The 24,448-nt window shown below is 44.0% G+C and overlaps 1 protein-coding gene across 5 annotated transcripts in view; it reads right to left on the bottom strand.

The window, feature by feature from the left end:
- The window catches only part of fam172a (family with sequence similarity 172 member A), a 563,544-nt gene that overhangs the window by 260,128 nt on the left and 278,968 nt on the right, over positions 1 to 24,448 (bottom strand). The gene's annotated exons all lie outside the window — the stretch shown is intronic.

The raw sequence follows: 24,448 nt of genomic DNA, 5'->3' as shown, positions 1-24,448 counted from the left end.
GCTTTGTGACAGATATTAGATGTGCCTGTGGATGCATTATATCATGCCAGTCATGCATTCAGTTCCTGCAGTGATAGAAGTCTTGAGAACTCATTCCTCCTACCATCCACTTTTCCTCAAAAAAAATCTTAAAACTTTCTATTTACTGGCTACTTTTTAACCCAACACCAAGATGTGGTGTGGAAGGCTTTGGCTCTACTTTGGGATAAATTCACAAGCTCAGGGGATCTTCACCTTATAGCCCCAAGGTCAGATGTCAAGCTTTGCTTTCAGACATCTGGATGCATTCTAGTGAAGAACAAAGGTGAAGAAAATATCCACCAGTGTGACAAGAAACACGGACACAAGGGATGTCATACTGGTCATCCACTGCCCTTCAGTTCAGTCTTTACGTGGCAAGTCGTGGTAATTGTTTAGTTTCAGGACTAACATCATTTACCATATCCACAGGCAACACCAATACTTCACTGACTAAAGGTCAAACATCCTAGTCTCCATATCAGAATCACAATATGCTTTTCCAATTCACCTCCTGGTATTGCTTTTTAAAAATATTGTTAATTCCAAACAATATAAACTTAGCTTCTTGTTAAACATCCAATTTGTTCCTTATCATATGAAGTAATATATACAGTATATATGCCAGTGAATAAATATTTAGTTTGAAACTTTATAAAACACAGCTTTGCATTAAAATTAAATGTAAACACTTGTCAATTCTGTCTTTCTCTCCTGTCTTCTGTGTGTACAAGGGACAACCATGTTAACAAATTTTCATGATTTTTCCTTTGAATTTCTTTCCTTGTCGTTAACTGTGCAGTGCTGAGATACGGTATGTTTAGAATAAAATAAAATTTTATTTCATCTGCCTGCTATATTGATATTACTGTCATTAGAATGTGTTTCACAAAAGTTTACAGATTGATGAGGTACATTAATTTCTGAATTTTTAAAAATTTTATTATGAGCAAGGATGTATAAATCTCCAAGGCTTCTCAGGATCTATCCTAAATGTATAGGGAGCAAGGGAGAATATTGCTGGGGTTCTAACAGAGATGGTTGCATCTTCATTACCATGGGTCAGCTCCTAGAAGACAGCAAGAAACCTACAGTTGTTCCCTTATTCAGAAAAGGCAAATTAAGATTTACTTATCACATGCTCATCGTATCTGTCTCTACAAGTCAGACCTCAGGATCACTTCCATGTCCAACCTGGCTCTTCATTTTCCTTCATCCCTGTATCTAAACTCTAACCTGACCCCTAACACTTTGCATTATCCAATTAAACATCCTTAGAACCCAAGGAATGTAAAGGGAACTCATGAGTGTTGATGTACAGAAGGACTTTGAGTGCACGTTCACAGCATCGAAAAAATGGTGCCACAGGTGGATGGGATAACAAAGAAGGCATTCAACATGCTTGCCTTCATATGCTGAGGCACCGAGTATAAATGAGAGTGTAAGACATTTAAGAGTTGGGATATCATATTGTAAATAAAGATCAATTCCCGCCACTGTCTGTAAGGTCTTTCTATATTCTCCCTGTGGATGTGTAGGTTTCTTCCGGGTGCAACAGTTTCCTCCCACAGTCCAAAGACATACGAACTGGTAATTATAAATTGTCCTGTTATTAGGCTAGGATTAAACCAGGGGATTGCTTAAAGGGCTGTAATGACCTATTCCATGTTGTACCTAAATAAATACATAAATGTACATTACCTTAATTGGTCACATGTACATTGAAGCATACAGTGAAATATGACATTTGCCTCAAAGTAAATCAGTGAGAATTGTGCTGGGCAGCCTGCAAGTGTTGCTATGCTTCTGGCGCCAATATAGTATATCCACAACTCATGAGCTTTTAACATTATGCCTTTGGAAAGTAGGAGGAAACTGGAGCACCAGGGAAACCCACGATATCATTGGGAAAATGCACAAGCTTCTTACAGACAGCAGAAGGAACTGAATCCCAACTTCACAGCTGATGCTGTAATAGCATTATGCCAATCATTAGCATTACTGTGCTGACTCCAAAACATTGGTCGGTCCTCACTTGGAGTACTGGGAGGAGATACCTTATGGAAATTCATAAAATTATGAGAGCCACAGACAGAATAAACTGTCAGAATTTATTTTTCTAGGGTGGGGGAATTTAAAACTAGAGGGCACAGGTTTATGATGAGATGAGAGGAGAGAAATTGAAAGGAAACCTGGTGGCAAGTTTTTCACAAGAGGGTGGTGACTATACTGAACAACGTGCCAAAGGAACTGATGGAGGCAGATATAATTACGAAGTGTAAAAGGCATTTAGAGACCATTATATATAAGATATAGGAGCAGAGGTCTGCACCACCATTTTATCATGGCTAATTCAATTTTCCTCTGAGACCAAATCTCCTGCCTTCCGATACCCACCCTCGCCTTTATTCCCTCTCCAACCAAAAATTTATCAACCCCTTCCTTAAAGATACATAGAGGTTTGTCTCTACAGCTTCCTGTGGCAAAGAATTCTACAGATTCACCACTCTCTGGCTAAAGAAATTCCTCCTCACCTCCATTCTAAAAGGACACCTATACATTCTGAGGTTGTGAACCCTCGTCTTAGACTCTCCCACCAAAAGAAACATCCTTTCCAAATCCACTCTATCAAAGCCTTTTATCATTCAATAGGTTTAAATGAGATTAATTATTTAGTAACTATTATTTAGTTTTCCTTACACTTGTGTACAGCAAATGACATTAAACAATCCTGATCTTGAATCTTGATTATTCAATAAGAAGCCTATCTATGATTTGGACAGAGCCCAATTCAACGAGCCTTGGTATCATCCTTACAAATGCACACAATATTGCTCTAGGCATACTAATGCTCAATTGGTGAAGTAAAGAACATTGGGAAGTCAAAATTTGGTGGGACATAATTGGCAGGAATAAATGGCAGGAACACTGGAACATTGCTGTACATACAGAAGCAGCAAATATTAGCATAGACAGCCAACACACTCAGTATGGACAAGTTGTGCCTTAAGGTCTCCTCTCTCACTATGGACAAGGTGTTCCATAAGGGCTTCACTCTCAGTATGGACAGGTGATCCATAAAGTCTCCTCTTACAATATGGACAAGTGTTTCATAAGGTCTCCTCTCTCAGTACGGACAAAGTGTTCCATAAGGGATCCTCTCCCAGTATGGACAAGGTGTTTAAGGGCTCCTCTCTCAGTATGGACAAGGTGTTTAAGGGCTCCTCTCTCAGTATGGACAAGTGATCCATAAAGTCTCCTCTTACAATATGGACAAGTGTTCCACAATGTCTCCTCTCTCAGTATGGACAAGGTGTTCCATAAAGTCTCCTCTCTCAGTATGGACAAGGTGTTCCATAAAGTCTCCTCTCTCAGGATGGACAAGGTGTTCCATAAAGTCTCCTCCCACAAGATGGACAAGGTGTTCCATAAAGTCTCCTCCCACAAGATGGACAAGGAGTTCCCTAAAGTCTCCTCTCTCAGTATGGACAAGGTGTTCTATAAGTTCTCCTCTCTCAGCATGGACAAGATGGTCTATAAGGGCTCATCTCTCAGTATGGACAAGGTGTTCCATAAAGTCTCCTCTCTCAGTGTGGACAAGCTGTTCCATAAAGTCTCCTCTCTCAGTATGGACAAGGTGTTCCATAAAGTCTCCTCTCTCAGGATGGAGAAGTTGTTCGATAAAGTCTCCTCTCTCAGTATGGCCAAGGTGTTCCATAAGTTCTCCTCTCTCAGTATGGACAAGGTGTTCTCTAAGGGCTCATCTCTCAGTATGGACAAGGTGTTCCATAAGGGCTCCTCTCTCAGTATGGCCAAGGTGATCCATAAGGGCTCCTCTCTCAGTATGGACAAGGTGTTCCATAAAGTCTCCTCTCTCAGGATGGACAAGGTGTTCCATAAAGTCTCCTCTCTCAGCACGGACAAGGTGTTCTCTAAGGGCTCATCTCTCAGGACGGACAAGGTGTTCCATAAGGGTTCCTCTCTCAGTATGGACAAGGTGTTCCATAAGGGCTCCTCTCTCAGTATGGCCAAGGTGATCCATAAGGGCTCCTCTCTCAGTAAGGACAAGGTGTTCCATAAAGTCTCCTCTCTCAGGATGGACAAGGTGTTCCATAAAGTCTCCTCTCTCAGCACGGACAAGGTGTTCTCTAAGGGCTCATCTCTCAGGATGGACAAGGTGTTCCATAAGGGCTCCTCTCTCAGTATGGACAAGGTGTTCCATAAGGGCTCCTCTCTCAGTATGGACAAGGTGTTCCATAAAGTCTCCTCTCTCAGGATGGACAAGGTGTTCCATAAAGTCTCCTCTCTCAGTATGGACAAGGTGTTCCATAAAGTCTCCTCTCTCAGGATGGACAAGGTGTTCCATAAAGTCTCCTCTCAGTTTGGACAAGATGTTCTATAAGGGCTCATCTCTCAGTATGGACAAGGTGTTCCATAAAGTCAACTCTCAGGATGGACAAGTTGTTCGATAAAGTCTCCTCTCTCAGTATGGACAAGGTGTTCCATAAAGTCTACTCTCAGGATGGACAAGTTGTTCGATAAAGTCTCCTCTCTCAGTATGGACAAGGTGTTCCATAAAGTCTCCTCTCTCAGTATGGATAAGGTGTTCCATAAGGGCTCCTCTCTCAGGATGGACAAGGTGTTCCATAAAGTCTCCTCTCAGTATGGACAAGCTGTTCCATAAAGTCTCCTCTCTCAGGATGGACAAAGTGTTCCATAAAGTCTCCTCTCTCAGTAAGGACAAGGTGTTCCATAAAGTCTCCTCTCAGTATGGACAAGGTGTTCCATAAAGTCTCCTCTCAGTATGGACAAGGTGTTCCATAAAGTCTCCTCTCAGTATGGACAAGGTGTTCCATAAAGTCTCCTCTCAGTATGGACAAGGTGTTCCATAAAGTCTCCTCTCAGTATGGACAAGGTGATCCATAAGGGTTCCTCGCTCAGTATGGATAAGGTGTTCCATAAGGGCTCCTCTCTCAGTATGGACAAGGTGTTCCATAAAGTCTCCTCTCTCAGTATGGACAAGCTGTTCCATCGTCTCCTCTATCACTATGGACAAGGTGTTCCATAAGGGCTCCTCTCTCAGTATGGACAAGGTGTTCCATAAGGGCTCCTCTCTCAGTATGGACAAGGTGTTCCATAAAGTCTCCTCTCTCAGTATGGACAAAGTGTTCCATAAAGTCTCCTCTCTCAGTATGGACAAGGTGTTCCATAATGTCTCCTCTCTCCGGATGGACAAGGTGTTCCACAATGTCTCCTCTCTCAGTATGGACAAGGTGTTCCATAAAGTCTCCTCTCTCAGGATGGACAAGGTGTTCCATAAAGTCTCCTCTATCACTATGGACAAGGTGTTCCATAAGGGCTCCTCTCTCAGTATGGACAAGGTGATCCATAAAGTCTCCTCTCTCAGTATGGACAAGGTGTTCCATAAAGTCTCCTCTCTCAGTGTGGACAAGGTGTTCCATAATGTCTCCTTTCTCAGTATGGACAAGGTGTTCCATAAAGTCTCCTCTCTCAGTGTGGACAAGGTGTTCCATAATGTCTCCTCTCTCAGGATGGACAAGGTGTTCCATAAAGTCTCCTCTATCACTATGGACAAGGTGTTCCATAAGGGCTCCTCTCTCAGTATGGACAAGGTGTTCCATAAAGTCTCCTCTCTCAGTATGGAGAAGGTGTTGCATAAAGTCTCCTCTCTCCGGATGGACAAGGTGTTCCATAAAGTCTCCTCCCACAAGATGGACAAGGTGTTCCATAAAGTCTCCTCCCACAAGATGGACAAGGAGTTCCCTAAAGTCTCCTCTCTCAGTATGGACAAGGTGTTCTATAAGTTCTCCTCTCTCAGCACGGACAAGATGGTCTATAAGGGCTCATCTCTCAGTATGGACAAGGTGTTCCATAAAGTCTCCTCTCTCAGTGTGGACAAGCTGTTCCATAAAGTCTCCTCTCAGTATGGATAAGGTGTTCCATAATGTCTCCTCTCAGTGTGGATAACATGTTCCATAAAGTCTCCTCTCTCAGTATGGACATGGTGTTCCATAGGGGTTCCTCTCTCAGTATGGATAAGGTGTTCCATAAAGTCTCCTCTCAGTTTGGACAAGATGTTCTATAAGGGCTCATCTCTCAGTATGGACAAGGTGTTCCATAAAGTCAACTCTCAGGATGGACAAGTTGTTCGATAAAGTCTCCTCTCTCAGTATGGACAAGGTGTTCCATAAAGTCTACTCTCAGGATGGACAAGTTGTTCGATAAAGTCTCCTCTCTCAGTATGGACAAGGTGTTCCATAAAGTCTCCTCTCTCAGTATGGATAAGGTGTTCCATAAGGGCTCCTCTCTCAGGATGGACAAGGTGTTCCATAAAGTCTCCTCTCAGTATGGACAAGCTGTTCCATAAAGTCTCCTCTCTCAGTATGGACAAGGTGTTCCATAAAGTCTCCTCTCAATATGGACAAGGTGTTCCATAAGGGCTCCTCTCTCAGGATGGACAAAGTGTTCCATAAAGTCTCCTCTCTCAGTAAGGACAAGGTGTTCCATAAAGTCTCCTCTCAGTATGGACAAGGTGTTCCATAAAGTCTCCTCTCAGTATGGACAAGGTGTTCCATAAAGTCTCCTCCCACAAGATGGACAAGGTGTTCCATAAAGTCTCCTCCCACAAGATGGACAAGGAGTTCCCTAAAGTCTCCTCTCTCAGTATGGACAAGGTGTTCTATAAGTTCTCCTCTCTCAGCACGGACAAGATGGTCTATAAGGGCTCATCTCTCAGTATGGACAAGGTGTTCCATAAAGTCTCCTCTCTCAGTGTGGACAAGCTGTTCCATAATGTCTCCTCTCAGTATGGATAAGGTGTTCCATAATGTCTCCTCTCAGTGTGGATAACATGTTCCATAAAGTCTCCTCTCTCAGTATGGACATGGTGTTCCATAGGGGTTCCTCTCTCAGTATGGATAAGGTGTTCCATAAAGTCTCCTCTCAGTTTGGACAAGATGTTCTATAAGGGCTCATCTCTCAGTATGGACAAGGTGTTCCATAAAGTCAACTCTCAGGATGGACAAGTTGTTCGATAAAGTCTCCTCTCTCAGTATGGACAAGGTGTTCCATAAAGTCTACTCTCAGGATGGACAAGTTGTTCGATAAAGTCTCCTCTCTCAGTATGGACAAGGTGTTCCATAAAGTCTCCTCTCTCAGTATGGATAAGGTGTTCCATAAGGGCTCCTCTCTCAGGATGGACAAGGTGTTCCATAAAGTCTCCTCTCAGTATGGACAAGCTGTTCCATAAAGTCTCCTCTCTCAGTATGGACAAGGTGTTCCATAAAGTCTCCTCTCAGTATGGACAAGGTGTTCCATAAGGGCTCCTCTCTCAGGATGGACAAAGTGTTCCATAAAGTCTCCTCTCTCAGTAAGGACAAGGTGTTCCATAAAGTCTCCTCTCAGTATGGACAAGGTGTTCCATAAAGTCTCCTCTCAGTATGGACAAGGTGTTCCATAAAGTCTCCTCTCAGTATGGACAAGGTGTTCCATAAAGTCTCCTCTCAGTATGGACAAGGTGTTCCATAAAGTCTCCTCTCAGTATGGACAAGGTGATCCATAAGGGTTCCTCGCTCAGTATGGATAAGGTGTTCCATAAGGGCTCCTCTCTCAGTATGGACAAGGTGTTCCATAAAGTCTCCTCTCTCAGTATGGACAAGCTGTTCCATCGTCTCCTCTATCACTATGGACAAGGTGTTCCATAAGGGCTCCTCTCTCAGTATGGACAAGGTGTTCCATAAGGGCTCCTCTCTCAGTATGGACAAGGTGTTCCATAAAGTCTCCTCTCTCAGTATGGACAAAGTGTTCCATAAAGTCTCCTCTCTCAGTATGGACAAGGTGTTCCATAATGTCTCCTCTCTCCGGATGGACAAGGTGTTCCACAATGTCTCCTCTCTCAGTATGGACAAGGTGTTCCATAAAGTCTCCTCTCTCAGGATGGACAAGGTGTTCCATAAAGTCTCCTCTATCACTATGGACAAGGTGTTCCATAAGGGCTCCTCTCTCAGTATGGACAAGGTGATCCATAAAGTCTCCTCTCTCAGTATGGACAAGGTGTTCTATAAGTTCTCCTCTCTCAGCACGGACAAGATGGTCTATAAGGGCTCATCTCTCAGTATGGACAAGGTGTTCCATAAAGTCTCCTCTCTCAGTGTGGACAAGCTGTTCCATAAATTCTCCTCTCAGTATGGATAAGGTGTTCCATAATGTCTCCTCTCAGTGTGGATAACATGTTCCATAAAGTCTCCTCTCTCAGTATGGACATGGTGTTCCATAGGGGTTCCTCTCTCAGTATGGATAAGGTGTTCCATAAAGTCTCCTCTCAGTTTGGACAAGATGTTCTATAAGGGCTCATCTCTCAGCATGGACAAGGTGTTCCATAAAGTCAACTCTCAGGATGGACAAGTTGTTCGATAAAGTCTCCTCTCTCAGTATGGACAAGGTGTTCCATAAAGTCTACTCTCAGGATGGACAAGTTGTTCGATAAAGTCTCCTCTCTCAGTATGGACAAGGTGTTCCATAAAGTCTCCTCTCTCAGTATGGATAAGGTGTTCCATAAGGGCTCCTCTCTCAGGATGGACAAGGTGTTCCATAAAGTCTCCTCTCCGTATGGACAAGCTGTTCCATAAAGTCTCCTCTCTCAGTATGGACAAGGTGTTCCATAAAGTCTCCTCTCAGTATGGACAAGGTGTTCCATAAGGGCTCCTCTCTCAGGATGGACAAAGTGTTCCATAAAGTCTCCTCTCTCAGTAAGGACAAGGTGTTCCATAAAGTCTCCTCTCAGTATGGACAAGGTGTTCCATAAAGTCTCCTCTCAGTATGGACAAGGTGTTCCATAAAGTCTCCTCTCAGTATGGACAAGGTGTTCCATAAAGTCTCCTCTCAGTATGGACAAGGTGTTCCATAAAGTCTCCTCTCAGTATGGACAAGGTGATCCATAAGGGTTCCTCGCTCAGTATGGATAAGGTGTTCCATAAGGGCTCCTCTCTCAGTATGGACAAGGTGTTCCATAAAGTCTCCTCTCTCAGTATGGACAAGCTGTTCCATCGTCTCCTCTATCACTATGGACAAGGTGTTCCATAAGGGCTCCTCTCTCAGTATGGACAAGGTGTTCCATAAGGGCTCCTCTCTCAGTATGGACAAGGTGTTCCATAAAGTCTCCTCTCTCAGTATGGACAAAGTGTTCCATAAAGTCTCCTCTCTCAGTATGGACAAGGTGTTCCATAATGTCTCCTCTCTCCGGATGGACAAGGTGTTCCACAATGTCTCCTCTCTCAGTATGGACAAGGTGTTCCATAAAGTCTCCTCTCTCAGGATGGACAAGGTGTTCCATAAAGTCTCCTCTATCACTATGGACAAGGTGTTCCATAAGGGCTCCTCTCTCAGTATGGACAAGGTGATCCATAAATTCTCCTCTCTCAGTATGGACAAGGTGTTCCATAAAGTCTCCTCTCTCAGTGTGGACAAGGTGTTCCATAATGTCTCCTTTCTCAGTATGGACAAGGTGTTCCATAAAGTCTCCTCTCTCAGTGTGGACAAGGTGTTCCATAATGTCTCCTCTCTCAGGATGGACAAGGTGTTCCATAAAGTCTCCTCTATCACTATGGACAAGGTGTTCCATAAGGGCTCCTCTCTCAGTATGGACAAGGTGTTCCATAAAGTCTCCTCTCTCAGTATGGAGAAGGTGTTGCATAAAGTCTCCTCTCTCCGGATGGACAAGGTGTTCCATAAAGTCTCCTCCCACAAGATGGACAAGGTGTTCCATAAAGTCTCCTCCCACAAGATGGACAAGGAGTTCCCTAAAGTCTCCTCTCTCAGTATGGACAAGGTGTTCTATAAGTTCTCCTCTCTCAGCACGGACAAGATGGTCTATAAGGGCTCATCTCTCAGTATGGACAAGGTGTTCCATAAAGTCTCCTCTCTCAGTGTGGACAAGCTGTTCCATAAAGTCTCCTCTCAGTATGGATAAGGTGTTCCATAATGTCTCCTCTCAGTGTGGATAACATGTTCCATAAAGTCTCCTCTCTCAGTATGGACATGGTGTTCCATAGGGGTTCCTCTCTCAGTATGGATAAGGTGTTCCATAAAGTCTCCTCTCTCAGGATGGACAAGGTGTTCCACAATGTCTCCTCTCGCAGTATGGACAAGGTGTTCCATAATGTCTCCTCTCAGTGTGGATAACATGTTCCATAAAGTCTCCTCTCTCAGTATGGACAAGGTGTTCCATAAAGTCTCCTCTCTCAGTATGGACAAGGTGTTCCATAAGGGCTCCTCTCTCAGTATGGACAAGGTGTTCCATAAGGGCTCCTCTCTCAGTATGGACAAGGTGTTCCATAAGGGCTCCTCTCTCAGTATGGACAAGGTGTTCCATAAGGGCTCCTCTCTCAGTATGGACAAGGTGTTCCATAAAGTCTCCTCTCTCAGGATGGACAAGGTGTTCCATAAAGTCTCCTCTCTCAGTATGGACAAGGTGTTCCATAAAGTCACCTCTCTCAGTATGGACAAGGTGTTCCATAAAGTCTCCTCTCTCAGGATGGACAAGGTGTTCCATAAGGGTTCCTCTCTCAGTATGGATAAGGTGTTCCATAAGGGCTCCTCTCTCAGTATGGACAAGGTGTTCCATAAAGTCTCCTCTCTCAGGATGGACAAGGTGTTCCATAAAGTCTCCTCTCAGTATGGACAAGGTGTTCCATAAAGTCTCCTCTCAGTATGGACAAGGTGTTCCATAAAGTCTCCTCCCACAAGATGGACAAGGTGTTCCATAAAGTCTCCTCCCACAAGATGGACAAGGAGTTCCCTAAAGTCTCCTCTCTCAGTATGGACAAGGTGTTCTATAAGTTCTCCTCTCTCAGCACGGACAAGATGGTCTATAAGGGCTCATCTCTCAGTATGGACAAGGTGTTCCATAAAGTCTCCTCTCTCAGTGTGGACAAGCTGTTCCATAATGTCTCCTCTCAGTATGGATAAGGTGTTCCATAATGTCTCCTCTCAGTGTGGATAACATGTTCCATAAAGTCTCCTCTCTCAGTATGGACATGGTGTTCCATAGGGGTTCCTCTCTCAGTATGGATAAGGTGTTCCATAAAGTCTCCTCTCAGTTTGGACAAGATGTTCTATAAGGGCTCATCTCTCAGTATGGACAAGGTGTTCCATAAAGTCAACTCTCAGGATGGACAAGTTGTTCGATAAAGTCTCCTCTCTCAGTATGGACAAGGTGTTCCATAAAGTCTCCTCTCAGTATGGACAAGGTGTTCCATAAGGGCTCCTCTCTCAGGATGGACAAAGTGTTCCATAAAGTCTCCTCTCTCAGTAAGGACAAGGTGTTCCATAAAGTCTCCTCTCAGTATGGACAAGGTGTTCCATAAAGTCTCCTCTCAGTATGGACAAGGTGTTCCATAAAGTCTCCTCTCAGTATGGACAAGGTGTTCCATAAAGTCTCCTCTCAGTATGGACAAGGTGTTCCATAAAGTCTCCTCTCAGTATGGACAAGGTGATCCATAAGGGTTCCTCGCTCAGTATGGATAAGGTGTTCCATAAGGGCTCCTCTCTCAGTATGGACAAGGTGTTCCATAAAGTCTCCTCTCTCAGTATGGACAAGCTGTTCCATCGTCTCCTCTATCACTATGGACAAGGTGTTCCATAAGGGCTCCTCTCTCAGTATGGACAAGGTGTTCCATAAGGGCTCCTCTCTCAGTATGGACAAGGTGTTCCATAAAGTCTCCTCTCTCAGTATGGACAAAGTGTTCCATAAAGTCTCCTCTCTCAGTATGGACAAGGTGTTCCATAATGTCTCCTCTCTCCGGATGGACAAGGTGTTCCACAATGTCTCCTCTCTCAGTATGGACAAGGTGTTCCATAAAGTCTCCTCTCTCAGGATGGACAAGGTGTTCCATAAAGTCTCCTCTATCACTATGGACAAGGTGTTCCATAAGGGCTCCTCTCTCAGTATGGACAAGGTGATCCATAAAGTCTCCTCTCTCAGTATGGACAAGGTGTTCCATAAAGTCTCCTCTCTCAGTGTGGACAAGGTGTTCCATAATGTCTCCTTTCTCAGTATGGACAAGGTGTTCCATAAAGTCTCCTCTCTCAGTGTGGACAAGGTGTTCCATAATGTCTCCTCTCTCAGGATGGACAAGGTGTTCCATAAAGTCTCCTCTATCACTATGGACAAGGTGTTCCATAAGGGCTCCTCTCTCAGTATGGACAAGGTGTTCCATAAAGTCTCCTCTCTCAGTATGGAGAAGGTGTTGCATAAAGTCTCCTCTCTCCGGATGGACAAGGTGTTCCATAAAGTCTCCTCCCACAAGATGGACAAGGTGTTCCATAAAGTCTCCTCCCACAAGATGGACAAGGAGTTCCCTAAAGTCTCCTCTCTCAGTATGGACAAGGTGTTCTATAAGTTCTCCTCTCTCAGCACGGACAAGATGGTCTATAAGGGCTCATCTCTCAGTATGGACAAGGTGTTCCATAAAGTCTCCTCTCTCAGTGTGGACAAGCTGTTCCATAAAGTCTCCTCTCAGTATGGATAAGGTGTTCCATAATGTCTCCTCTCAGTGTGGATAACATGTTCCATAAAGTCTCCTCTCTCAGTATGGACATGGTGTTCCATAGGGGTTCCTCTCTCAGTATGGATAAGGTGTTCCATAAAGTCTCCTCTCTCAGGATGGACAAGGTGTTCCACAATGTCTCCTCTCGCAGTATGGACAAGGTGTTCCATAATGTCTCCTCTCAGTGTGGATAACATGTTCCATAAAGTCTCCTCTCTCAGTATGGACAAGGTGTTCCATAAAGTCTCCTCTCTCAGTATGGACAAGGTGTTCCATAAGGGCTCCTCTCTCAGTATGGACAAGGTGTTCCATAAGGGCTCCTCTCTCAGTATGGACAAGGTGTTCCATAAGGGCTCCTCTCTCAGTATGGACAAGGTGTTCCATAAGGGCTCCTCTCTCAGTATGGACAAGGTGTTCCATAAAGTCTCCTCTCTCAGGATGGACAAGGTGTTCCATAAAGTCTCCTCTCTCAGTATGGACAAGGTGTTCCATAAAGTCACCTCTCTCAGTATGGACAAGGTGTTCCATAAAGTCTCCTCTCTCAGGATGGACAAGGTGTTCCATAAGGGTTCCTCTCTCAGTATGGATAAGGTGTTCCATAAGGGCTCCTCTCTCAGTATGGACAAGGTGTTCCATAAAGTCTCCTCTCTCAGGATGGACAAGGTGTTCCATAAAGTCTCCTCTCAGTGTGGACAAAGTGTTCCATAAAGTCTCCTCTCTCAGTATGGACAAGGTGTTCCATAAAGTCTCCTCTCTCAGTATGGATAAGGTGTTCCATAAAGTCTCCTCTCTCAGTATGGATAAGGTGTTCCATAAAGTCTCCTCTCAGTATGGATAAGGTGTTCCATAAAGTCTCCTCTCGCAGGATGGACAAGGTGTTCCATAATGTCTCCTCTCAGTGTGGATAACATGTTCCATAAAGTCTCCTCTCTCAGTATGGACAAGGTGTTCCATAAGGGTTCCTCTCTCAGTATGGATAAGGTGTTCCATAAGGGTTCCTCTCTCAGTATGGATAAGGTGTTCCATAAAGTCTCCTCTCTCAGGATGGACAAGGTGTTCCACAATGTCTCCTCTAGCAGTATGGACAAGGTGTTCCATAAAGTCTCCTCTCTCAGGATGGACAAGGTGTTCCATAAAGTGTCCTCTCTCAGTATGGACAAGGTGTTCCATAAGGGTTCCTCTCTCAGTATGGATAAGGTGTTCCATAAAGTGTCCTCTCTCAGTATGGACAAGGTGTTCCATAAAGTCTCCTCTCTCAGTATGGACAAGGTGATCCATAAGGGTTCCTCTCTCAGTATGGATAAGGTGTTCCATAAAGTGTCCTCTCTCAGTATGGACAAGGTGTTCCATAAAGTCTCCTCTCTCAGGATGGACAAGGTGTTCCATAAAGTCTCCTCTCTCAGGATGGACAAGGTGTTCCATAAAGTCACCTCTCTCAGTATGGCCAAGGTGATCCATAAGGGTTCCTCTCTCAGTATGGATAAGGTGTTCCATAAAGTGTCCTCTCTCAGTATGGACAAGGTGTTCCATAAAGTCTCCTCTCTCACGATGGACAAGGTGTTCCATAAAGTCTCCTCTCTCAGTATGGCCAAGGTGTTCCATAAGGGTTCCTCTCTCAGTATGGACAAGGTGTTCCATAAAGTCTCCTCTCTCACGATGGACAAGGTGTTCCATAAAGTCTCCTCTCTCAGGATGGACAAGGTGTTCCATAAAGTCTCCTCTCTCATGATGGACAAGGTGTTCCATAAAGTCTCCTCTCTCACGATGGACAAGGTGTTCCATAAAGTCTCCTCTCTCAGTATGGCCAAGGTGTTCCATAAGGGCTCCTCTCTCAGTTTGGACAAGATGTTCTATAAGGGCTCATATCTCAGTATGGACAAGGTGTTCCACAATGTCTCCTCTCAGTGTGGATAACATGTTCCATAAAGTCTCCTCTCTCAGTATGGACAAGGTGTTCTATAAGGGTTCCTCTCTCAGTATGGATAAGGTGTTCCATAAAGTCTCCTCTCTCAGGATGGACAAGGTGTTCCACAATGTCTCCTCTAGCAGTATGGACAAGGTGTTCCATAAAGTCTCCTCTCTCAATATGGACAAGGTGTTCCATAAAGTCTCCTCTCTCAGGATGGACAAGGTGTTCCATAAAGTCTACTCTCTCACAATGCACAAGGTGTTCTATAAGGGCTCATCTCTCAGGATGGACAAGGTGTTCCATAAGGGTTCCTCTCTCAGTATGGACAAGGTATTCCATAAGGGCTCCTCTCTCAGTATGGACAAGGTGTTCCATAAAATCTCCTCTCTCAGTATGTCCAAGGGGTTCCATAAATTCTCCTCTCTCAGCACGGACAAGGTGTTCTATAAGGGCTCATGTCTCAGGATGGACAAGGTGTTCCATAAGGGTTCCTCTCTCAGTATGGATAAGGTGTTCCAGAAGGGCACCTCTCTCAGTATGGACAAGGTGTTCCATAAAGTCTCCTCTCTCAGGATGGACAAGGTTTTCCACAATGTCTCCTCTCTCAGTATGACAATTTGTTCCATAAAGTCTCCTCTCTCACGATGGACAAGGTGTTCCATAAAGTCTCCTCTCTCAGTACAGACAAGGTGTTTAAGTTCTCCTCTTTCCGTATGGACAAGGTGTTCCATAAGGGCTCCTCTCTCAGTATGGACAAGGTGTTCCATAAAGTCTCCTCTCTCAGTGTGGACAAGGTGTTCCATAATGTCTCCTCTCTCAGTATGGACAAGGTGTTCCATAAAGTCTACTCTCAGGATGGACAAGTTGTTCGATAAAGTCTCCTCTCTCAGTATGGACAAGGTGTTCCATAAAGTCTACTCTCAGGATGGACAAGTTGTTCGATAAAGTCTCCTCTCTCAGTATGGACAAGGTGTTCCATAAAGTCTCCTCTCTCAGTATGGACAAGGTGTTCCATAAAGTCTCCTCTCTCAGGATGGACAAGGTGTTCCATAAAGTCTCCTCCCACAAGATGGACAAGGTGTTCCATAAAGTCTCCTCCCACAAGATGGACAAGGAGTTCCCTAAAGTCTCCTCTCTCAGTATGGACAAGGTGTTCTATAAGTTCTCCTCTCTCAGCACGGACAAGATGGTCTATAAGGGCTCATCTCTCAGTATGGACAAGGTGTTCCATAAAGTCTCCTCTCTCAGTATGGACAAGGTGTTCCATAAAGTCTCCTCTCTCAGGATGGACAAGTTGTTCGATAAAGTCTCCTCTCTCAGTATGGCCAAGGTGTTCCATAAGTTCTCCTCTCTCAGTATGGACAAGGTGTTCTCTAAGGGCTCATCTCTCAGTATGGACAAGGTGTTCCATAAGGGCTCCTCTCTCAGTATGGCCAAGGTGATCCATAAGGGTTCCTCTCTCAGTATGGACAAGGTGTTCCATAAAGTCTCCTCTCTCAGGATGGTCAAGGTGTTCCATAAAGTCTCCTCTCTCAGTATGGACAAGGTGTTCCATAAAGTCTCCTCTCTCAGGATGGACAAGGTGTTCCATAAAGTCTCCTCTCAGTTTGGACAAGATGTTCTATAAGGGCTCATCTCTCAGTATGGACAAGGTGTTCCATAAAGTCTACTCTCAGGATGGACAAGTTGTTCGATAAAGTCTCCTCTCTCAGTATGGACAAGGTGTTCCATAAAGTCTACTCTCAGGATGGACAAGTTGTTCGATAAAGTCTCCTCTCTCAGTATGGACAAGGTGTTCCATAAAGTCTCCTCTCTCAGTATGGATAAGGTGTTCCATAAGGGCTCCTCTCTCAGGATGGACAAGGTGTTCCATAAAGTCTCCTCTCAGTATGGACAAGCTGTTCCATAAAGTCTCCTCTCTCAGTATGGACAAGGTGTTCCATAAAGTCTCCTCTCAGTATGGACAAGGTGTTCCATAAGGGCTCCTCTCTCAGGATGGACAAAGTGTTCCATAAAGTCTCCTCTCTCAGTAAGGACAAGGTGTTCCATAAAGTCTCCTCTCAGTATGGACAAGGTGTTCCATAAAGTCTCCTCTCAGTATGGACAAGGTGTTCCATAAAGTCTCCTCTCAGTGTGGACAAGGTGTTCCATAAAGTCTCCTCTCAGTATGGACAAGGTGTTCCATAAAGTCTCCTCTCAGTATGGACAAGGTGATCCATAAGGGTTCCTCGCTCAGTATGGATAAGGTGTTCCATAAGGGCTCCTCTCTCAGTATGGACAAGGTGTTCCATAAAGTCTCCTCTCTCAGTATGGACAAGCTGTTCCATCGTCTCCTCTATCACTATGGACAAGGTGTTCCATAAGGGCTCCTCTCTCAGTATGGACAAGGTGTTCCATAAGGGCTCCTCTCTCAGTATGGACAAGGTGTTCCATAAAGTCTCCTCTCTCTGTATGGACAAAGTGTTCCATAAAGTCTCCTCTCTCAGTATGGACAAGGTGTTCCATAATGTCTCCTCTCTCCGGATGGACAAGGTGTTCCACAATGTCTCCTCTCTCAGTATGGACAAGGTGTTCCATAAAGTCTCCTCTCTCAGGATGGACAAGGTGTTCCATAAAGTCTCCTCTATCACTATGGACAAGGTGTTCCATAAGGGCTCCTCTCTCAGTATGGACAAGGTGATCCATAAAGTCTCCTCTCTCAGTATGGACAAGGTATTCCATAAAGTCTCCTCTCTCAGTGTGGACAAGGTGTTCCATAATGTCTCCTCTCTCAGTATGGACAAGGTGTTCCATAAAGTCTCCTCTCTCAGTGTGGACAAGGTGTTCCATAATGTCTCCTCTCTCAGGATGGACAAGGTGTTCCATAAAGTCTCCTCTATCACTATGGACAAGGTGTTCCATAAGGGCTCCTCTCTTTGTATGGACAAGGTGTTCCATAAAGTCTCCTCTCTCAGTATGGACAAGGTGTTGCATAAAGTCTCCTCTCTCCGGATGGACAAGGTGTTCCATAAAGTCTCCTCCCACAAGATGGACAAGGTGTTCCATAAAGTCTCCTCCCACAAGATGGACAAGGAGTTCCCTAAAGTCTCCTCTCTCAGTATGGACAAGGTGTTCTATAAGTTCTCCTCTCTCAGCACGGACAAGATGGTCTATAAGGGCTCATCTCTCAGTATGGACAAGGTGTTCCATAAAGTCTCCTCTCTCAGTGTGGACAAGCTGTTCCATAAAGTCTCCTCTCAGTATGGATAAACTGTTCCATAATGTCTCCTCTCAGTGTGGATAACATGTTCCATAAAGTCTCCTCTCTCAGTATGGACATGGTGTTCCATAGGGGTTCCTCTCTCAGTATGGATAAGGTGTTCCATAAAGTCTCCTCTCTCAGGATGGACAAGGTGTTCCACAATGTCTCCTCTCGCAGTATGGACAAGGTGTTCCATAATGTCTCCTCTCAGTGTGGATAACATGTTCCATAAAGTCTCCTCTCTCAGTATGGACAAGGTATTCCATAAAGTCTCCTCTCTCAGTATGGACAAGGTGTTCCATAAGGGCTCCTCTCTCAGTATGGACAAGGTGTTCCATAAGGGCTCCTCTCTCAGTATGGACAAGGTGTTCCATAAGGGCTCCTCTCTCAGTATGGACAAGGTGTTCCATAAGGGCTCCTCTCTCAGTATGGACAAGGTGTTCCATAAAGTCTCCTCTCTCAGGATGGACAAGGTGTTCCATAAAGTCTCCTCTCTCAGTATGGACAAGGTGTTCCATAAAGTCACCTCTCTCAGTATGGACAAGGTGTTCCATAAGGGTTCCTCTCTCAGTATGGATAAGGTGTTCCATAAGGGCTCCTCTCTCAGTACGGACAAGGTGTTCCATAAAGTCTCCTCTCTCAGTATGGATAAGGTGTTCCATAAGGGCTCCTCTCTCAGTATGGACAAGGTGTTCCATAAAGTCTCCTCTCTCAGTATGGACAAGGTGTTTCATAAAGTCTCCTCTCTCACGATGGACAAGGTGTTCCATAAAGTCTCCTCTCTCAGTATGGCCAAGGTGTTCCATAAGGGCTCCTCTCTCAGTTTGGACAAGATGTTCTATAAGGGCTCATCTCTCAGTATGGACAAGGTGTTCCATAAAGTCTACTCTCAGGATGGACAAGTTGTTCGATAAAGTCTCCTCTCTCAGTATGGACAAGGTGTTCCATAAAGTCTCCTATCTCACGATGGACAAGGTGTTCCATAAAGTCTCCTCTCTCAGTATGGACAAGGTGTTCTCTAAGGGCTCATCTCTCAGTATGGACAAGGTGTTCCATAAAGTCTCCTCTCTCACGATGGACAAGGTGTTCCATAAAGTCTCCTCTCTCAGTATGGACAAGGTGTTCTCTAAGGGCTCATCTCTCAGGATGGACAAGGTGTTCCATAAGGGTTCCTCTCTCAGTATGGATAAGGTGTTCCATAAGGGCTCCTCTCTCAGTATGGACAAGGTGTTCCATAAAGTCTCCTCTCTCAGGATGGACAAGGTGTTCCATAAAGTCTCCTCTCAGTGTGGATAACATGTTCCATAAAGTCTCCTCTCTCAGTATGGACAAGGTGTTCCATAAAGTCTCCTCTCTCAGGATGGACAAGGTGTTCCATAAAGTCTCCTCTCTCAGTATGGATAAGGTGTTCCATAAAGTCTCCTCTCTCAGTATGGATAAGGTGTTCCATAAAGTCTCCTCTCAGTATGGATAACATGTTCCATAAAGTCTCCTCTCTCAGTATGGACAAGGTGTTCTATAAGGGTTCCTCTCTCAGTATGGATAAGGTGTTCCATAAGGGTTCCTCTCTCAGAATGGATAAGGTGTTCCATAAAGTCTCCTCTCTCAGGATGGACAAGGTGTTCCACAATGTCTCCTCTAGCAGTATGGACAAGGTGTTCCATAAAGTCTCCTCTCTCAGGATGGACAAGGTGTTCCATAAAGTGTCCTCTCTCAGTATGGACAAGGTGTTCCATAAGGGTTCCTCTCTCAGTATGGATAAGGTGTTCCATAAAGTGTCCTCTCTCAGTATGGACAAGGTGTTCCATAAAGTCTCCTCTCTCAGTATGGACAAGGTGATCCATAAGGGTTCCTCTCTCAGTATGGATAAGGTGTTCCATAAAGTGTCCTCTCTCAGTATGGACAAGGTGTTCCATAAAGTCTGCTCTCTCAGGATGGACAAGGTGTTCCATAAAGTCTGCTCTCTCAGGATGGACAAGGTGTTCCATAAAGTCTCCTCTCTCAGTATGGACATGGTGTTCCATAGGGGTTCCTCTCTCAGTATGGATAAGGTGTTCCATAAGGGCTCCTCTCTCAGTATGGACAAGGTGTTCCATAAAGTCTGCTCTCTCAGGATGGACAAGGTGTTCCATAAAGTCTCCTCTCAGTGTGGACAAGGTGTTCCATAAAGTCTCCTCTCCCAGTACGGACAAGTTGTTCCATAAGGGCTCCTCTCTCAGTATGTACAAGGTGTTCCATAAAGTCTCCTCTCTCAGCACGGACAAGCTGTTCCATAAGGGCTCCTCTCCCAGTACGGACAAGTTGTTCCATAAAGTCTCCTCTCCCAGTATGGACAAGTTGTTCCATAAAGTCTCCTCTCCCAGTATGGACAAGGTGTTCCATAAAGTCTCCTCTCTCAGTATGGACAAGGTGTTCCATAAAGTCTCCTCTCCCAGTATGGACAAGGTGTTCCATAAAGTCTCCTCTCAGTATGGACAAGCTGTTCCATAAAGTCTCCTCTCCCAGTATGGACAAGGTGTTCCATAAAGTCTTCTCTCTGAAGATGGACAAGGTGTTTAAGTTCTCCTCTCTCAGTACGGACAAGTTGTTCCATAAGGACCCCACTCTGTGCTGTCTGGATCTATGATCAAAACTGATGGCACAGTTAGTCTCCTAAAAATGAGTACTGCAATTTAGTTACAGCTAATTGTTTTCATAATGTTATGCAAAGTGGTAATAAAGAACCCAATTACTTGGCTAATATAAGATTCTTTCTGCCCTCTGGTGCAATTATTTATGAATAATTTATAACTGCTGAAGTTCAAAAGCTGTTGGTACCACAGGGGAGCTATAGGTACTGAATGATCCAAATGGACATTTTCAACATATTTGGGAAATTCAGCTAATCCTTTTGGAAGCAAACTTGTTGTAGTCACTTGCTGAACAAAAAAAAAAATGAGAATCTTAATTAATTTTCTTAGTCCCAATTCTGCTCACCAGACCTGGAATATCTAGCAATAAAGTGTCATCCTTTTTATCTACCATGGGGGTTTTCTGGGGTCATTTTGGTAGCAGTTTACATTCCACCTCATGCCAATGTCAAGCAGGCTTTCGATGATCTGATCTGAAAACATGCACAAACAGTGCATCCTAACCCCTTCACCAACATTTTGGGAGTTTTTAACCAGGCTCGTCTGAAAAAATCACTAAGCAATTACCATCAACAGATCACTTGCAATATCAGAGGAAGCAACACACTAGACCACTTCTACACCATCATCAAGAATGCCTACCGTGCTATTCCATGCCCTCTCTTCAGGAAGTCTGATCACCTAGTTGTACTTCTACTCCCTGAGTACAGGCAGAGACTGAAGACTGCAGCACCAGCAGTGAGGAACAAGAAGGGATGGACAAGGGAAGCATAGGAGCGCCTAGAGGACAGCTTTGAATCAGTGGACAGGACTGTATTCAGGGATTCATCTTCGAACCTGGATGAGTATGCTGCAGTTGTTACCGTCTTCATTAAAACCTGTGTGGATGAGTGTGTGCCTATAAAGTCTTACTGTACATTCCCAAACCAAAAGCCGTGAATGAACCAGGAGGTATATCATCTGCTGAAGGCTAGATCTGTGGCATTCAAACCTGGCGACACAGGCCTGTACCAGAAAACCAGGCATGATTTGCAGAAGGCTATTTCAAGAGTGAAGAAACAATTTCGAATGAGGTTGGAAGCGACATCGGATGCACGGCAATTCTGGCAGGGTCTGTAAGACATTACTTCCTACAAAGCAAAACCCAATAGCATGAATGGCAGTGATGCTTCACTAGCAGATGAACTCAACGCCTTCTGTGCACACTTTGAAAGGGTGAACACAACTACAGCTGTGAAAATCCCTGCTGCACCTGATGACCCTGTGATCTCCATCTCAGAGGTCTATGTTAGGCTGCCCTTAAAGAGAGTGAACCCTTGCAAGGCGGAAGGTCCTGGTGGAGTACCTGGTAAAGCTCTGAAAACCTGTGCCAAACAACTAGCAGGAGTATTCAAGGATATTTTCAACCTCTCACTGCAACAGGCGGAAGTTTCCAATTGCTTCAAAAGGGCAACAATTATATCAGTGCCTAAGAAGAATAATGTAAGAGGCCTTAATGACTATCACCCGGTAGCACTCATATCTACAGTGATGAAATGCTTTCAGAGGTTGGTCAGACTAGACAGAACTCCTGCCTCAGCAAGGATCCTGGACTCGATGCAATCTGCCTATCGTCGCAATAGGTCAAGGGCAGACACAATCTCAGTGGCTCTCCACACGGCTTTAGACCACTTGGACAACACAAACACCTATTTCAGGATGCTGTTCATCGACTATAACCTCAGCATTTAATACCATCATTCCCACAATCCTGATTGAGAAGTTGCAGAACCTGGGCCTCTGTACCTCCCTCTGCAATTGGATCCTCGACTTCCTAACTGGAAGACCACAACCTGTGTGGATAGGTGATAATATCTCCCCCTTGCTAACATTCAACACTGGTGCACTCAGGGGTGTGAGCTTAGCCCACTGCTCTACTTTCTGTATACATATGACTGTGTGGCTAGGCATAGCTCAAATACCATCTATAAATTTGCTGATGATACAACCATTGTTGGTAGAATCTCAGGTAGTGATGAATGGGCGTACAGGAGTGAGATGTGCCAACAAGTGGAGTGGTGCCGCAGGAACAACCTAACACTTACGTCAGTAAGATGAAAGAGCTGATTGTGGACTTCAGGAAGGGTAAGACGAAGGAACACATACCAATCCTCATAGAGGGATCACAAGTGATAAGAGTGAGCAGTTTCAAGTTCCTAGGTGTCAAGATCTCTGAGGATCTAACCTGGTCCCAACATACTGATGTACAAAGGTTATGGTTATAAAGAAGGCAAGACAGTGGCTATACTTTATTAGGAGTTTGAAGAGATTTGGCATGTCAACAAATACACTCAAAAAACTTCCATAGATGTAACTTGGAGAGCATTCTGACAGGCTGCATCACTGTCTGGTCTGGGGGGGAGGGACTACTGCACAGGACTGAAAGAAGCTGCAGAAGGTTGTAAATCTAGTCAGCTCCATCTTGGGTACTAGCCTACAAAGTACCCAGGACATCGTTAGAGAGCAGTTTCTCAGAAAGGCTTTGTTCATTATTAAGGACCTCCAGCACCCAGGGCACGCCTTTTTCTCACTGTTACCATCAGTTAGGAGGTACACGAGCCTGAAGGCACACCCTCAGTGATTCAGGAACAGCTTCTTCCCCCTGACATCCGATTCCTAAATGATTAACTTGTTTATTATTTTTTATTTTATTTATTATTTTTTCTCTCTCTGGTAGATCATGTATTGCATTGAACTGCTGCTGCTAAGTTAACAAATTTCACGTCACATGCCAGTGATAATAAACCTGATTCTGATTCTAAGACCCCTCAAATTGGACCATTCCATAAGTATATATACTTATTTTCTAAATCTTAGCTATCTGTGCATTCATAATCTTAAAATCACTACCTCAAAGTTCAAAGTAAATTTATTATCGAAGTATGTGCAGAATATGTCACCAAATGCAAACAAGATTCCTTTTCTTGCAGGCATTTACAGTCGAACAAAGAAATACAATGAAAAACTACACACAAAAACTGACAATCGATGTATAAAAGACAAACTGCAAATATCTGATCGAATGTCAGCTTTCCTTTTTCTACAGCACAATTCCTGTTCACTCTATTCTGACACATACTGTATATCTTCACTATTCTGGCATTATTCCTGCAAATGCTTTCTGTACCTTCTCTATTGTTTCTATATTTAAACAGAGCTGTGCACAACATGCCAAAGTGTTCTATGATGTGAAACAGTCTAAACAAACTTCCACAAGAAATTAACCACAATGCTTTGATTAGTTTCTTAAGACTTTTAACAAAGTGCATTATTTTTAGTGATTTGCTTAATATTGCCCTGGCTCCATTGATTCTTGAAGTCAGATAATAAGATCTTCTTATCCAAGCAAAGTGTAACCTCTCTGTTCTTACTACCAAAAGGCAACATCTCGCCCCTATCTGTACTGCAATATATTTGATGATTATGCAACCAGCTGACAAAAAGCTTGGCAGGGTTAAGAAACAAACAAGGACAACCAAGCATACTTTTCCAAATTATAAAGAAACCTTTTTTTCCCTGAAACTACGCACATGTGGCATGTGGCAAATGAACAGTTTTCTATGAACACACCATCTTCAAGATGACAATATTTTTCATTGAGGAAAGGTAGATGGCATTTTTCTTATTGGTTTTATTCCTGTCACATTTTTCATGTTATGCTGAGACAGCAATCATTCTAATAGTTTATCATCCATGTCAGAAGAACAAATGTTTGAAAATTTATATTAAACTGTCAGTAATTGTTCAAAGGAGTCACAATTTCAATTAAGTACTTGAAATGTGTTTCCTAAGCAGACTGAAAACATAAGGTAAGGAATGCTGAAGTCATGTTTACTCACTGAACTTGATTTCATACAACACATGAAATTATGACATTTACTATCACTGTAATGAATTCAAATTGAGATGGGATCTACAATGAAATCCAATAGCCAGGAAGGCGGTTCTGCAACGTCACATGGAGAGCGAAGGGCATGACAAGGCACAGAAGATGTCACGATCATCCACTGCATCCAAGGAAGACCCCAGTTTGTGACGCTTTTTG

The sequence above is a fragment of the Hypanus sabinus genome, chromosome 5 (assembly GCF_030144855.1).
Source record: "Hypanus sabinus isolate sHypSab1 chromosome 5, sHypSab1.hap1, whole genome shotgun sequence".
Classification (NCBI taxonomy): Eukaryota; Metazoa; Chordata; class Chondrichthyes; order Myliobatiformes; family Dasyatidae; genus Hypanus; species Hypanus sabinus.
Note: the sequence above shows the minus strand (reverse complement) of the source record. Positions and strands in the feature narration are given on the sequence as shown.